We start from the raw sequence: 13,162 nt of genomic DNA, 5'->3' as shown, positions 1-13,162 counted from the left end.
CTTCCAACCCAAGCTGTTCTATGATTCTTTTATGATTTTTCCAAAGCAGCTGTCACTGCTGAGAGGGCTTCAAATCCTCATGTGTTCCTCAGGTGTTGTTCACAGCATGAGCCCTGGACCATTTTGACTCCTCCTAAACACATACAGTCCCCAGCACCAGTGTGGTGCACACCACTGCTTTGCTCAGTGGTGCCATGGCTCCTATTTTCCTGCATTTGAGGTGAAATCCAGGAAAATGAGCAAGCAATACTGGTAGTGATTGCCTAGTTCTGGGATGGGAGGGGAGGACACGTTATCTCCCAGAACTCTTTCAGCTGCTCAGAAACTCTCTGCTTGCCTGGAATCCTGCTCCTGGAGTGCCACAGCTCTAAGAATGTGAAAGCAATCCCCAGTATCTACATTGCACTTGCACTGAGTTTTGCTCAGCAAAGAGTTTGTCCCAGCATTTTTGAAGAGTAAAAACCTTTTGGAGGAATTGCTGCCTCTTAAATCTACTTGGCTCTTTGCTCTCCTAAATCTCAAACATGAATTCTAACAGTGGTTTAAATCATTGCAAATTTCTCTGAGGGGATTAAGCATTTTAATCATGCTGACATGAAAAATATCCGGTGATATATCCATTGCATAATCAAGAATAAAAGTTAAAATCTTCTAAAAATATTAGCTAATTTAGAGTATCAAGGACACCAGCTAAGGACACTGAGGGATTAGCAATTGCTGCCAAAGACAGCAAGGTGGCCAATTCAAACACATTACAAAGCCTTTCAAAAAAGTAGAAAACCACTGTGGTTTTACATCAGATCGTATTTCCCTGTGGTTCTGTCAGTGTCTTTTTATTTTATTTTATTTTATTATTGCAAGCAGCCTCGGAAACAAATTTAGAAATCACCTACATCTCACACAAGTTCAAGTGCTGGTCTGACAGGACTGGTGATGGATGTCCGCTCTGTGGTCCCTGTGGGGCCACTCTGCATCCTCTGCCAGGCAGAGCAGGCAGCTGGGCCATGTGGGCAGTGAGCTGCCTCTCCCCTCACATCGGGCTGCTGGGAAGGCAGGCAGGAAAGCTCTCATGTGCATGGGGTTGGAGCTGCAGTGTCGTTTGTTTGTGATAGACTTATCTCTGGTGTCTCTCATAGGTTGCCATCACCCTGGAGTCCACAGCAGGGTCAGTTCCTGCTCCAGTAGGAGCACAGGCGTCGTTAACACTGAGATCATGAATCTTCCCTCTTTTTTCCCACTTTCATACCCTCCCCAAAGCATCTTGCTGTTTTTTTTCCTTCCTGGAGATGCATCTGCTTGAGTCTTGAAATAATAAACAGACACTAGGAGAAGGATACATTGGTTTAGAGTGGAGATAATTGAGTAACTCAGAAATCTTTGAACAAAAGAGCAGAATGTCACATGACGTTGTCTATTTGTTTTAATTACCTGGTATTATGGGGCCAAGATGTTTGAAAGTCAAATGACTGTAATGAGTCTTTAAAATCTACATTTGGATGGATAAATAAACAGCATATTTTTCAAGAATGCCAAACACTGCTGTTGTCTCTACCTCCTAGGAAATGAGTAAAGGGCTTCCAAGAGAAGTTAGCCTGTCAAGACAAGAGAGCGAGTGGCTCTGGTGAGCCTGAAATGCAGCATAAATGAGAAGTGGGAACAGGAACTAGCTTTGGGAAAGACTCTGGCATACAAGAGTCTCAAAATTTATGTCTGCACATGTCCAGCAAGTGCACTGAAAACTATGGTTTTTCTCCATACGTAATGCTCGATTTCTTCTTAAAACATATCACTAATGAAATCTGAAGGAAAACTATTCAAATTAATAAGGCTATTGGCAGAAGACTGAGAACATTGTTGGAGCTGTGGCAGAATAGACATGAACACAGAGACATTTTGTGAACCAAGCAGTAAAGCTGATCTCAGAGCCAGAAGAGAAGGGTGCTGCAGTCTAAAACAAATGGCAGAGCCTTTCTCATTTTACACATTCAGGGATAAGCCCAGCAGGACCGTGAGGGTACATGGCTGGGAGCTTTGCTCTGAATTCACACCAGTGCCATGCAGCAGAATTAGAATTGCAGCCTCTGGGGAATGGTGCCCTTTTGGTCAAAGTATTTTACGGATAGTTGCCAGGAACTGAAATCCAGTGGAAACAGCAGTTCCCAAACTAGGACTTAGCCTCTGGGAAAGAAGCGGGTGGGGGAGATGGGGGAGGCACAAGAGGTACTGTCAGGGCTGCAAGGAAAGATGAGAGGCTGTAATTCTGAATGTTGTATGGGTGGGTTTGGGAGGAGAGGGAGAGAGAAGGGTCATGAAAGGTAGAGTTCACTTGGGAGAGGGGCACGGGAAAAACAGTTTGGGAAACGCTGCAGCAGAAGCCTTTTTTTTTCACATCCCCTCTTTTCCATTGTTGCTTCTTGAACAAAAGCAGCCCATGCAAAGACAAAGACTTAAAACTAAAAGCCTTGCCACATATTTCCTCATCTTAGTATCAAATATCTCCTGCGATATTTGCAATTGTTATACCTTAAATAGAAATGCTTGAAGACAGAGCTCATTTCCTAGTTTCTCAGAAAACGACATCCTCTTCCTCCTTGCCAATTTCCCACATCTCTCTGTGCTTAGTGCTGGTGGCCTGCGCTTCCCCACCATTGTCATAGTTATTCTCTTTTCCAGCAGCCATGGCCTCACATTCTGTAACCTTTGCCCTTTCATTCGTCCAGAGCCAAAATGCTACCTTTAGAAAACTAATGTACCAGAGAAAATGGAAGTATGAGGCTGGGCAACACAATCTGCTATTATCTTACCTTGTCTGTTTCCAAGGTTTATTTTCTAGAATTCACCTGTGAATTTTAATGCAAGAAAGATTTTCTCAAGGAACCAGAGCATCTGACGACTTGAGATCTCCTTACCAGCGCAATCTCTTGCGCATTCCCTTTAAAATGGAACCTCTACCTACCAACCTGGAAAATTTGAGGCAGAACAAATATCTACTGAAAAAGAAAAGTACTTTACCTGCAACTTTCTTTGAAGTCTTCTTGTCATTATTAGAAATTTCACTGAGTTATCTTCCCATCCCCAAAATCAGCCTTCCGCTGACACAAGAGAGCTTCACCTTCTTTTTGATCCTACAAGTGAAGCCATGTGGAAATGATTGAGAGTGACGTCATGATTTCAGCATTATGATTTAAATCTGGGATCAAGCAGGAGGAGGGGAAAAAATTACACGCATCCATGATTACTGTGTTTGGGTCATTCAAACGCAGGCTTAAAAAAATAAAGTCTTGTTTCAATGAATATGAAAAGTGCCATGGAATCTTTTAATAAGAACTATTACTTGTCTCATGTACACAGGCAAAACGTTGGTGTCTTGCTCAGTCATTCACTGTTTATGCAACTTTTTGATTGCTGTTGTCAGTAACAGAGGTAACAGCGTTACAGTGATGCTGTATGTAAATAAGTTTTTGACCTTTCTGAAGGAGAAGCATGTATTTCTATAAGCTCCAGGCTTTTCCAGCCACTCAAGTTGAGAGCACGAAACACAAAACCACTGAATTTAAAACATTCATAATTATTATCAATCATAGTAAAATTCAGGTAAATGTCTGGAAGGTGACCTTCTTTAGCAAGGACATACTGACATACAGAAAAAATGTACAGGTAAATCAAGGGTTAGAGAAATTGACTTTCAGGGAGAAACTGAAGGAAATTAAGGAATGTTTAGTTCATTAAAAAGGAGGCTAAGAGGAAATGGGCCAGTTCTTCATCAGAAGGAAAGGGTCTCTTGGCTTCCTAGAATAATTAAGAGCAGTACTGGAGGTTGATGCCACAAACTGGCAAGGAGGAACGTATGGATTTTCTGTGCTGAAGCAACTTGCTGTTGGAAGTCACTACAAAGAAAGTACTGAATCATCTTCTCATGTCATGAAGAACATGAGCGGTCCCTTTTAGAAGACTTGAGGTAGGCAGTCTTGGGTTCTGCTTTACTCTGTGCAGTTTGCTGCATTCCGTTCAGAGGAAGCTGGCAAAAACGTGATCCAAAGGATTAGTAGTTCACTTCAAACTGTATAAACCTAGAAAGACCTGGTGATATTTTTATTTCTATTATTTTCATTTTTAGCAGAGCTCATTGGAATATGAAGATGAGTTTTCCTATAGCAGGCTTGCGACAGTACAAGAAGTGAAAGTAGAGGACAGAACAGAACAGAAATGTTAGAGCAGGCACAAAAGTGAGCTGGGATCTACAGTGACAACGCAGTTCTTTGAACTTTCGAGCAAGACGTTAGATACATAAGTTTTCTTATGTAGGAGATACCTTTTGCCACCAATAGTGATCATCTCTAACCTCTGATTTAACACTAAACTCTTACTCAAAGTATATAAATATTTCTCTGTATGTGAGTACCTAGATTCATATGCACTTTGTAACGTGCAGTCTTCTTTAAATCTCTTTTACACCACACATGCACAAAACATCAGCAAATAAATGAATAAGACGAGAAATTTCAGCCCCAAGGCTCATTTTAACATTTAAGCTTCTTCTCACTCCTCCAGGGATATTCATGTCAGTGTCTTATTAGAGCAAGGACGGCCATTTACTTGCCTGAAAACACACGTGTTCAAACGAAGGAAACCATGTATGAACTGGTATAGGAGTTGTATTTACAGAGGGAAAAAGTGGAGTAGTTCTTTACTGTTCCGCACAACCCTCATTCCACAGATAACAAGAGCATCATCATGATCAGTTCAAGCAAACAAAAAAAAATGTTAAAAAGACAAGTTTATCACAAAATAATGATATGACTTTGGAAATATCTGCTGCGCTAATTCACAGCTCATACAGTTGCTCAGATTTTTCTGCACAAGATATTGCCAGCCTCAAAGGAAATTTACAATTAAGACTCTGGTGAATCCATTTGATTGTGAGTGCTGTACTATCTTCCTTTAATGTGAGTATTATAAAAGTATCTACACTGAGATGTGGACCTTCTGAAAGTACGTTTCCAAAAAGAGTCACTTGGGAAGAGTCACACAATAAGCACAAGTTTTTAAAAATAAATATACGTATTATATATGATGTATGCAAGATGATGTGTGGATATTTACACTGGTCTCACATTCTACTAAGTACAAATGTTCATACACAAATTTATGTTCAGAAAAAAATCCAAGTAATGACAGTAATAAGAAAAGATTAACAAAGATTATAGTGTTTAGATGATTATATATGTATATATCCAATTTTATTTAACCAATAAATTTAAAAAAATAGTAAGCTGTTAATTGAATTCTCTTTAAAAATTGCTCTCAATGGTGCAAAATGGCAATGAGCCATTGCTTACCATAGCAGTGAATACCTGTCCTCATATAGTAAGCACGACTTTCATATCACGGTGTTAAATATAATCTGCTGAGTGAAACGCACTTGAAATCCAGAGTTACTGTCTAAGCAATGACCTGGAGGGGAATCTATCTAGTTACTGACCCGAAGGAGAGACAAAGCTATTTCCACTAACCAAGGGTTTCCAGGGCAAGGGTAGAGAAGTGGCAGCTTCGGGTAGCAGCCTGCAGGCAGGGGCTACAGCAGGTCCAGCTCACAGTACATGATGCACATGTCTCACCTCCAGGTATCTTGGTGCCCTTAGTCAGAGGGCCAACAACCTGCCAGTCTTCAGAGCCAACAGCTGGCTAGAGATTGAGGTTCCTTTTTGCTCTTTGCTGAACAAATGGAGACACTTGTCTTGCTGGAGTTGCAGTAACCTGCAGTGATCTTTTCCATACAGCTTCTGCCCAACACAGAAGATATACTGTGCGTAGTTGCTCCTATACAAAGTGAAGTTTTTTGGACGTCTAAATCCAGATCTTCATTTGTACCAATTTTAAATCACTACAATGGCCCCCAAGTTTCCTTCCCTCCTCCCAGATCTACTTTGGCTTTCTTAAGCATCCCAGACATTATGGCTTTGATGGATCCACCCAGTCCCTGGGCTGTAGCTCCCTGAACTTAATTGCTGTAGCAATTTAATTTGAGCCATATACTTCTCCAGACAACAATTCCATACATATTTAAAGTGATCTAGTGAAAAGGATCTCTCTGAACTGAGACATTGACTTCAGTGAGGATTTTGCCTGCGTATGCACAACAGAACTGAACTATTAACTGCTGATAAAGGAATGGCTCTTTGAAATGTGTTGTGTTCTTTGATGTTTTTTTTAAGAAGGAAGTTAAAAGACGGAAAAAGAACATTTAGGTTCAATGATAAAGTTTTCAAAGCACTTAGAAATGCTCACATTAATGTGTCATTTAATAAAGTATGGATTACCTACCTTTTTAAGACTATAGCTGGGAATATAAAAGAGAATCCTGAATTCAGGTTGCACAGATTATCATTCAGGCTAACGCCACTGACCTGAGATTTTATGTGGTTTCAGTTGTTTTAGCTGAATCTGCATGGAGTTTTTTGTCCATTTTTTTGAAAGAATGTGAATTGAAAAACTGACAACACGTCAGAAACCCATAGCAGATAAGTGTTACCAAGTTTTTGAGAGAAATACAGTAGGATATCACGGTCTATGTGGACTAGCTTCTAAGAAATGAAGACGATGTTAACATATTATGATGGTTATTTGTTCGCTAGTCAGTGGGGGAATGCTTACAGCTCTTCCATTTTTAAAATCACTCTTCTGTCCCCATGTCCTCCTATAAATCTCATTAATCTACACCTGTTTTACATGTTTACTCCTGCCTCTTTAAAAACTGCTACTATCTATATTAATGAGGTTGTTTCTTCCTTCTTCCCCTGTTCTATAGCAAACAACACGTTAAATACTTGCACAATCTGTTTCATGTCTAATAAATATTAAATAATGTCACGGGAGACCTGTACCTCTCTGGGAAGGTACATGATCAACCCAGCTGACATAGCAGAACGGCATAAGGATGGAGCACAATCAGCAAACTGGAATTTTTTGCAACTCTGTGATTTTAAAATATATATACTTTAGCCAATTGTAGACAGATAGGCAAATGGATGTCAAGGACTACATTCTTGTACTCTATTGCCAAGTTTTTAGTCTCTTATTGGGAATATTGTATTTTGTGTAAATAATTAAACATCCAAGCAAAAGCAAGACTGATTTTAAAGCCCCAGTGGTTATCGCATTTCTCTGGTCTGTTGTTCAGAGGTCTGCTTCAAACTGGACAACAAAGCAATTTTTAATCTGGATTGCAGGTAAATGATGTAACCAACAGGCTTGTCTCACATTTTCATGAAGACTGTTCCTTCTCACATTTCCATGAAAACAAATGTTTTGTTTGCACCAATGCCAATCCAGCAAATAAATTTTCACTGGAAAGAAAAAACATTTCTTGGCCACGTGTCACTTTGAGAAGTGTGGCTTCTATAAAGACAAGTAATACAGGCTAGTATTAATAGGAATACTTGGAAATAATTATCGTCATCCTAATGGAAGAAGCAAACAATCTTTACTACTTAGATGTAAGAAGATCTGAATTAAAATCCTTGTTTCATAAACAATTCTGTATCTGGGGCTTTTTTCCCCCCATTTTACTAACATTTTACTGCCACACACAAAATTAAAAAATTGTTACAGTAGATCAGTACTCTATAGTGTAAGGTAACAAAATACTGTACTACGGTCATCTGTGTTTGTTCCATGAACGGAAGGAGGTTTTTAACCAACACTTTTGTAATTCAAAGGAAATTATCATCTGAAAACATTACTAATTTCCTGATGCTTTCAGAGATTCAGGCTCTATGATGACATACAGAACAACAGTGGCTACTCATCCTCTGTTCTCTTTTGGACACACTTAGATGGCATCTGGGATACTTTGCTATTTTTCCCATTTTTCCCTCTGTATGTGGCTACCTGTGTAAGGGGGAAATCAAGAGCAATGGTCACCTGAGAGCTGACTGTGCTGTGTGTGGCGTCACTGTCACTGTGCAGCCTGGGGACAGGCCAGCTGAGCCTTACCACATCTGGGTTTGTCACCTGATGTCAAACATGGAGAGAAGATGACCTTTGTAATGGGAATCCACTAGTCCTGCTTGTCTTATTTGAAGTGAAACTCTCTAAATGTTGGGGGAGGAGAGGAAGGAGGTGAAGGGAGAGAGAGAAAAGGAATGTTATAATTCCCCTATCAGTTTTACCATTTGTTTAATAAAAAAGACGTTAAAGCACAAGTCACTTGACTGTATAAATTTTGTAACACACATTACTTTGGGAAACTACTATGAGACCTAGAAGCTTTTGGGAAGAACATAGCATAAGCTGAAAAATGGTTGGTGTGTTTATGCCATGTCTTATAACTGACCACTAACTCCCTAAATTAGTTTGTAGTTAACTCTCTCTTTGTATGTGTGCAGTGGGCTGCTGAGTCAAATATTTTACTGACTTCAATTTGTGATAAGTATGCTAGTCAAATACTGTGGTGATGTGCATTAAATGAGTTGCAAAGCAATGATTGAGTTATACCGTCTTCCCAATGGACTGCTAATAAAAAAAGCTTTATACCTCACAAACCATCATAACTCCGTATATGCCACATGAAATAAGGTATTAAAATGTTTTAGAGAGCTTTAAATTTTTTATTGCTACTTTTTTGGTATTGCTCCACCTATAAAGCTGGACTTTCTTAATTAGTAAAGGCCTGCACTCGGGGAAAAAAAAAGAAAATGTCTGGGAAATATTGGACCTTTAAATTTTAAGTACTCCAACTCTAGTAGTTTTTGCTTGTCATACAGTTAAACAAAGTATGCTTAGACCAACTGGTCATTTGTCCTAGACAGAATATTCATAAAGATTAGTCAGTGCCTTAATTTGCTAGTTTTTTTTAATTTCCTCGTTTGCTTGTTTTTGATTTAGCTTCAAAGTGATATTAAGTGCTTGGTTTGGACAAATTATTTTATTTCTTCCAGGGATCTTGCCACTCATTAAAAGATCACTGCAGACAGAAAAGTCATGAGCACACATCATATTCTAGATATATATATGATATATTCTGTTCTATACCTTCAGTCAGACCATTCACAGCTGCAGATGGATGGGTCAGCAACATTCTTATCAGAAAGCACTCCTCATGAAAAGAAGTAGTTGGACATTCCAACTGACTTAAAACCCACATAGGAGCATGTGAGTCCTATGTCCCAGAACAATCAGGCAGTCGTATCTTTTGCAAATGCTATCTTTTCCTCCTCAGTTTGTGCTTGAACAAAGCATTCAAGGCCTGCATGCTTCCAAATGAAGTCTGGAGTCATAGATGTCTATGACAGAATTATCTGCAGTTTAAGCTTTTCTTGCAATTTCATTTTTCTACCTTGGCAAGTATGCAAATTGCAACAGATAGATTTCTCAGTTAGGGCATCTACCATGCCCTAGCGCACATGACTCTAGATACCTCTATAAAATGGGTTCTGCTTTACAGGTAGAGTGGAAGGAGAAGGGGTCAAATAGTGGTGCCAGACCATGCTGAGGTGGCAGCTGACTGAGGCTGTCTACTGATTAATGGCATCACCTCTCACTGAAACACCCTAACCTCAGTAGAGTGTTCTTGTAGTAGCATCTCTTGGTTCCAACCCCAAAGAGCTGAACTTCAGCTGTGCTTTTTCAGGTATTGATGATATAATTTATCATTACAGATTACAGTCACATAACGGTGTTTCACCATTACCTTTGTTCTTTTCCCCATGGAGTCAGATAGATACCATGGTCCTACTAACAACTACTCACTTTCCTCTTTCCTTCCATGTATAGGTTACTTCCTTCAGTTAAACTAGGTAGGCAAATTCAGGTGAAGAGGAAAAGGTGCAGTGCATCCTTTCTGCTTCCCTCTGCAGACAGCAGCAGGAGACTCCTCCTGCGCTTGCTTCTTGCTCATCTTTAGGGCTGAGATGTTCCAGACACCCCAAAGTGCTGCCCAGGCTTCCCAACAGCGTACCAGTCAGGAGGCATCCACGAAAATGCTGAGGATGATTTCCTGCCTAGGGTCCACTGCAGTGCAAACTACCACAGAAAAAGTTATTAGGACAGTGGGAGTAGGACTTTAAACAGGCCCATCTAAGGCTACATCTGCATTGCAGCTGGAGGTCTGACTGCAGAATACCAAATAAGCTCAAAGTCACTGGTGAGAGGGGGATGGTGCTTGCTGCAGCAATGAGGCACCAGGACTTTGCCTGTTCAGCTGCTGTCAGCAGTACTTCACTGTTATCAAGACATGAGATCAACTCTAGTTCTAATACATGTTATGTAGCTCTGATTGTAATGGTGGACAGTAATTAAATGGCAGGACCTGAAAGTGGTTTAGCACTGGCCTACTGCTCTCTGAATATATCTGTAGGAAAAGGGAACGAGAAAGTTTTCCATGGGGGTTATGATGGCAGCTAGCCATATTTTTCACCCATCAGATGCATGGAGAAAAAGGATCCTCAGCTTATTTGAATTCTATCAAACCCTTAAGATCCCATGGTATTTTGTCTTTGCTTGTAAATCTTGTTAATACCTAAAAATCAAGGCCTGCAAAGAAACACCATACAGTCACTGCTTGTGTAACTGATGGTACAAGAACAGAAGCAAAGCATTTTTAATAAAGACAGAAATACCACAAAGTATTCTTAAGATTTGGTGACTACGCCAAAAGGATGTCATTGTAATCCCTCTATCCGGGACACCGCACTCTGGTCGCTGCTTATGCACCACACACTCACAGGACGTAAATATGATTTGAAACATCTGCATCACACTTGCGGATCGTAAGCTGGACATTTACAACTCTCTGTATGCACACATATCATGCAGTTCAGATGTTTTCCCCTGCAGTCTCTTCCAGGGACCATCTTTAAGTCAGAATGTGAAAAGGAGAATATGGTGGTTTCAAAAAGAGTTACGAATGGCTGTCTTAGTCCACAGCATAGCAAGAATAAGGATATGATACAATTCTTTAAGAATAGAAATATCCCTCACTCAAGTAAACACCCACATCCTGTCTGCAGAATGAAGCAAAATTTCACTTTTCTTTGTCACAGATCCAAATTACTCAGCTTTTTTTTTTTACATAAAGGATGTTATTATTAAAGGATAAGTGTTCCCAACACAGTGTCAGCTTCTGAAAGGCTCTTTTTGCAGTCAGTTAAGCTGGACAGAGTGCTGTGCAGATGCACTTCTCTGCCTCTAGCACACATTCAGGCTGTGGTTCCACACACTGAGCTGATGCCACCTTTTGCTCGCTCTCCTTAGCCCCATTCCTTCCACTGTCTTTCCTTCTTCCTTGTCTCTTTCCTTCCTCTCCCATTTGCCCTGTGGCAGGGCCCATTATCTGAGCTGTTTTACCCACCATATGCAGAAGAGAAATAGAATTATAGAATCATTAAGGTTGGAAAGTCTTCTAAGATCATCTAGTCCAACAGTCAGCCCATGCCCATCATGCCCACAAATCCATGTCCCTCAGTGCCACATCTACACGTTTCTTGAACTCCTCCAGAGATGGTGACTCCACTGTCTCCCTGGGCAGCCTGTTCCAATGCCTCACCACTCTTTCTGAGAATAAATTTTTCCTAATACTCAATCTTAATTGCCCATGGCTTCACTGCCTTTCCTGTTGGCTTGGGGAGGTGAGCTGGCATATGGCAGGGGCTGCCAAAATGCAGTGCTAGGAGAATGTGGCAGAGGAAGATCTGTGGTGCAGGAGCAGGACCTTTCTCCCATGTAGTGGTAAGAAGTTTTTCCCTAGCTCCATGCCTTCCAGTCTGTCTCCACCATATCCCCTTCTGCATTTTACATACCTTATCTTCCAATTCATTTACCAGGACAAAATCTCAGTTTCAACACATAGCTGCTAACTAAAGCTACCTTCTGAGTGCCCAGGAAGCAGCAACATTTCCTTTTCACAATGTTCCCTCTGGAGTCATTAGATAGTTCACAATGGCTCCATGGAACAATAATAGTATCTAACAAAACATCACAGATTTCTAACTGCACACCTGGGAGCAATTATGTCAACCTTTCTCAGTTTCCTCAACATGCCAAGCTACTTTTCTATTAGCTGCCAGTATTGTGCATACAGCAGGTGATAAGCTCACTGTTACTTCCCAGTTTTAACTCTGGAAATTCAAAATGCCCACTGCCACTGCTGAACAGCACTGAAGTGAGAAACCAAGCAGGAAAATCTAAACCAGTTCCTTCTAAATTCCTAATTATATATTTAACTGCACATATGCAGGAGGCAAGAGTATAGATAGCAGATTTCAAGGCATATATTCATAAATTCCAAACCTGATCCTAGAACAGCTTTGCTATAACCTGCCGACAACCCTACTCTCGCAAAATGCAAAGTAAGAACAATTATTGTTTTTCTTATCTTTCTTGCAAGTTTCTTTCACAGAGTGAACATGTGAAAAAAATATTTTCATCCATTTACAATGTGGAGTGTTTACTACTTGTAGATACGCACTATGATAAAATCCCAAATGGAGAAAATTTAATCTAGAAATCTTTTGTTGGAGTTTATTTTAGAGGAATGTAACAAGACTGCCACTTAACAACTCACAGTTTTATTAACATGATGGGTAAAACTCTGATAGCCAACTGCAAAACAAGTTCAGTGCTTTTCAGGTAGCCCATGCTAGGATGCAGAAATACTTGGGCACCCCAGAATCTGCAAGTATTCTACGATTCTGTCCTAAAGACCCATTTCATGCAAGATTGCCTTTCCTGCATTACACAAACATATTGTCTTTCTGCAGCCTAAAGGCGGGGGTATTTGGAGGTCCTGTTGATATTTAGGACTCTGCCCATCATTGTGGCGTACTCCCATGATGGAGCTGTCAGGATGGCTCTGACCTTCTGTCAAGCTCCTCAGAGGAACCACCAGCTAAGTGGGCAGCACTGACAGATATGCACTCATGTGGATCTCGCTGGCAAACTTAAGAACTGTTTCTGGCTTTTCTTTTATAATACCCTCAAATCAGAAAGAAGTGAACTGGAAACTGAATAGCCTTCTTCATTAAGAGATTATACTCCATAAAAAGTTATCCTTTTTGGAAATAGGAGTATACACAATTGGATATCTTAGCTCATAATACCACATACATTAGCTCAAAGTTGAGAGCATCAATAAAACTATTGTGCATTAAAATAATCTAAGTGC

At 40.3% G+C, this 13,162-nt stretch overlaps 1 protein-coding gene across 2 annotated transcripts in view; it reads right to left on the bottom strand.

Moving 5' to 3' along the window:
• The window catches only part of SULF1 (sulfatase 1), a 156,229-nt gene that overhangs the window by 142,537 nt on the left and 530 nt on the right, over positions 1-13,162 (bottom strand). For both annotated transcript variants that reach the window (XM_021386502.1, XM_021386504.1), the window contains exon 2: positions 3,013-3,125. The gene's annotated coding sequence lies outside the window, so the exon portion shown is untranslated. The remainder of the gene's footprint in view (positions 1-3,012; positions 3,126-13,162) is intronic.

This window comes from Numida meleagris, chromosome 2 (genome assembly GCF_002078875.1).
Source record: "Numida meleagris isolate 19003 breed g44 Domestic line chromosome 2, NumMel1.0, whole genome shotgun sequence".
NCBI classification, from domain to species: Eukaryota; Metazoa; Chordata; class Aves; order Galliformes; family Numididae; genus Numida; species Numida meleagris.
Note: the sequence above shows the minus strand (reverse complement) of the source record. Positions and strands in the feature narration are given on the sequence as shown.